Genomic DNA, 4,243 nt, shown 5'->3' with positions numbered 1-4,243 from the left:
ACTGTAGGGCGCAGCTATGACCACTACCTTGTTTACCTCTGGCTATAAAATAAAGGCTCAACTTGCCTCTGGATCTCTCTCTGTGGCCTCAGTCAGGCACAGGAAGACCCACTAGACCCAGCTTATTCTCTTTGTCATTTCTTCATTCTTTCTCCTCCCTCACTCAGGCTTTCGAACCCTTGGCTGAGCTGGCTTGGCACAGAAACCAATATGGTATTGGTGAAAAAACAGATGGGTAGGTCAGTGGAACAGAAAAGATAACTCAAAAATAGACCCACACAAATGTAGTAAACTAACCTTTGAAAAAGACAAAGGTAATTTAAAGGTTAAAAAGTAAGCTTCAACAAATGTCAACAGTACAGTTGGACATCCAAATGCAAAAAGATGAATCTAAGCTCATATGTGACACATTTCACAAAACCTATTTAACTCAAAATGGATATAAGCCTAATTGCAAAATATGAAACTTTTATAAAATAACATAAAAGGCAACCTAGCTGACCTTAGGGATTTGGTGATAACTTTGTAGATACAATACCAAAAGCATGATCCATGAAAGAAAAAATTATACATTGGGCTTAATTAAAAAATTAAAAGATACTTAAGAAAGTGAAAAAATAAGAGAATTACTGGGAGAAAATGTTTGCAAAACATTAATCTGATTAAAGACCAGTATCTAAAATATATAAAGAACTTTTAAATTCAAAAATAAGAAACAAACAGTCCAATTAAAAAGTAGGCAAATAAAAATAGCACATAAAATAACATATTATTCAAATGAAAAATTAAAATATGAAAAGGCACCCAACATAATATACCATTAGAATATTGCAAATTAAAATAACAATGAGAGTCCAGCCTGTGTTGCTCAGTGGTTGAGCATTGACCTATGAACCAGGAGGTCATGGTTTGATTCCTGGGTTGCCAGCTAGATCCCCAGTGTGGGGCATGTAGAAGGCAGCCAATTAATGATACTCTCTCTTCATTGATTGTTCTCTCTCTCTCTTTTATTGAAATCAATAAAAAGATATTTAAAAAAAATAAAAAATAAATAAAATAACAATGAGATACCACTACACACCCATCAGAACGGCCAAAACCAGAACACCATCAACACCAAATGCCGGTGGGATGTGAAGCACAGGAACTCTTATGCAATGTTGGTGAAAATGTGAAATTTGAATCAGCCACTTTAGAAGATAATTTGACAGTCTCTTAAAGAAGTGAACTTAGGCATTCCATATGTCCTAAGAATCTTGCTTCTAGCAACTTACCCAAATATATTAAAAGCTTATGTACACACAAAAACAACAACCCTGCTCACAAATGTTTATCAACTTTATTCATAACTTAAAAGCAATCAAGATATCCTTTAATAAATGAATTTATAAACAAACAGGGATACAGCTATACAATGGGAAATTATTCAGCAATAAAAGGAAATTAGCTACCAACTCACAAAACAAGATGGTGGAAACTGAAATGCCTATTACTAAATGAAAAAAGGCCAAATTAAAAGGCAATTTATTCTATGATTCCATATATGACACTATGAAAAAGGTTAAATTATAAAGGTAGTAAAAACATCAGTGATTGACAGAGGTTACAGGAAGAATATCATAGGAAAGAAAAGAGGGATGAATGGGTGGAGAATAGAAAGTATATAGAGCATGAAACTATTCTGTATCACCCCATAATGGGAGATGTATGACATTAATGACATACCATTATATATTAGAGGCTCAGTGCATGAAATTCTTGCACTGGTTGGGTCCCTAGCGACTGCCGGCTGCTGGCTATGTACTCCCTTCCTCCCCCCGGTGGGCCCCAACCCCTGTTCGAACTCCCTGACAACTCCTGGTCAAGGGGACAATTTGCATACTATGCTTTTTATTATATAGGATTTGTCTTTACCAATAGAACTGTACAAGTCAAAGGGTAAATCCTAATGTAAACTATAGACTTTATTAATAACTAGTTGCCCTGCACACAAATCCATGCTTGAGTAGTGCACTGCCGCTTGCCTCAGCTGGCCACCACACCCACCATTGCTGGTAGCTCTCTGCTGCTCATAGCTCACTGCTCCTCCCTTCTGTAGTTCTTTCCGCTTGTAGATTGGTAGTAATGTTATGGTGTCCTGGCTAATTTGCATATTCCTATATTATTATATTAGCCTATAGGCCTGGTGCATGAAATTAATGTACTGGGGAGGTGTCCCTCAGCCCAGCCTACACCCTATCCAATCTGGGACCCCTCTCACAATCTAAGACTGCTGGCTCCCAACTGCTCACCTGTCTACCTGCCTGATTGCCCCTAACTGCTTCTGTCTGCCAGCCTGATCACCCCTAACCACTCCTCTGCCAGTCTGATCAACACCTAACTGCTTCCCTGCTGGCCCAATCGCCCCCAACTTCCCTCCCCTGACAGCCCAGTCACCCTTAACTGCCCTCCCCTGCAGGCCTGGTCGCCCCAAACTACCCTCCCCTGCCAGCCTGGTCGCCCCTAACTGCCCTCTCCTGCTGACCTAATTGCCCACAACTGCCCTCCCCTGCTGGCCATCTTGCGGCTGTGGGCACTGCCATCTTTGAGGGCAGGGAAGTAAATTAGCATATTCCCTCATTGGCTGTGGATGCCACCATCTTTGTGAAGGTGTGAGGGTCAATTAGCATATCCCCTCTTTATTAGTTAGGATAATGCATTCGTATTTGTTTATCGGTTTTAACAAATATACCACACTAAATCAAGACTGTAAAATAGGAATTACTGTGCATTAGGGTTAGGAGGATATGGGAATTCTTTGTGCTCTCTGAACAATTTTCCTGTAAACCTAACACTTCTACAAAAGTAAAGTCTATTAATAAAGAAAATGCTTTTAATGCTCTATAATGTGATCTTCACCATTAAGCTCTGACATGAGATAATTCTTTAATGCCAGTGACCATCTCTTTGCAGTAAAGAACTCAAAATGTTATGCTGCAGATATATGATTTAATGGTAAACCCCTCTTCTCTTTTCTTCCCTTTGAGAATATCTTCTTAATATTATATCATACCATTGAAGTATATAGATTTACTGAAAGAGGTAACATGAATGAAAGATTATTTGCTTTAGATCCTTAGTAACTATTAATAAAACAACAAAAAGGATTTCCATTCTAGATATATTTAAATTATAACATGTAAAACACCCTAGACAAAAGAGTGCTTTCTATAACTTTTTAAAAATGAAAATAATGCAGATGTACAGTAAAAGGCTCATATGAGCTATAACAGCTCAATACAACCTACTCAAACACTTAAATCATTAAAATAATGGATATTACTTATACAGCACAACTTTTTTTAAAGTCCTCATTTTTATGAATCAAATACGGTTATGTTGTTGATGCCTTAATCTGTGATTGCTCATTTTTAGAATTTATTTTCTTACTCCCATAACAAATATCTGATTGTTATTTTATACAATGTTGGAAATGGCAATATATATTAAAACATACCTATCCTCACATTGCATAATTATATGTACTAGTAATATCCTTCCTTTACTATTAAAGTGTGTGTGTATCCACTTAATTTTCAAAGTGAGAAGAAAATACTTTAAGCTACTTATTTTCAAGTAGCCAACAATTATTACAATTTTCAAAAAGTGATTGTTATTAGTCATTAAAAACATAGTTTTATACTTGCTATTTCAATATTAAGTCCACATTATAAAAGTACAGGATGATTTATCGTTGGTCACTAATTGAGTTCAACAATGGACATAAAGAAAAAAACTTACAATTTTAATCAAATTCTTTCTTACAAGTTGAACATTCCAACCATGATATGGAGTGACTAACATTCATTCTATCACCTAGATTTGCTTCTGCCTCACAGTTTAGCAAGTCTTCTAAAAGGTTTGGCATATAATCAACTGAGTTCTTATTTGATAACTAGAGGCCCGGTGCACGAATTTGTTCACGTGTGGTGTCCCTTGGCGTGGCCTGTGAGGATTGGGCCCAAACCAGCAGTCCAATGCCACCTGCAGCTCCTGCCTGCTGCCCCAGCTCATCCTGCCCCCACTGCGCCACTGCAGCAGCACTCACCAGCTGTGAGCCCTGCATCTGGCACCCGTCCTGAGGAGCCTTGTTGGGCGGGTTGGGGGAGAATGGAATGCACTTGACCCTCTAGAGCAGTGGGACTCCCTCGCCGGCCCCGGGATCCGGATCTGCAGGTTGTCGGGAGCCACCTGGCAGCCTCTT

The sequence above is a fragment of the Myotis davidii genome, unplaced genomic scaffold (genome assembly GCF_000327345.1).
Source record: "Myotis davidii unplaced genomic scaffold, ASM32734v1 scaffold95, whole genome shotgun sequence".
Taxonomy (NCBI): domain Eukaryota; kingdom Metazoa; phylum Chordata; class Mammalia; order Chiroptera; family Vespertilionidae; genus Myotis; species Myotis davidii.
This window is presented reverse-complemented; position numbering follows the sequence as displayed.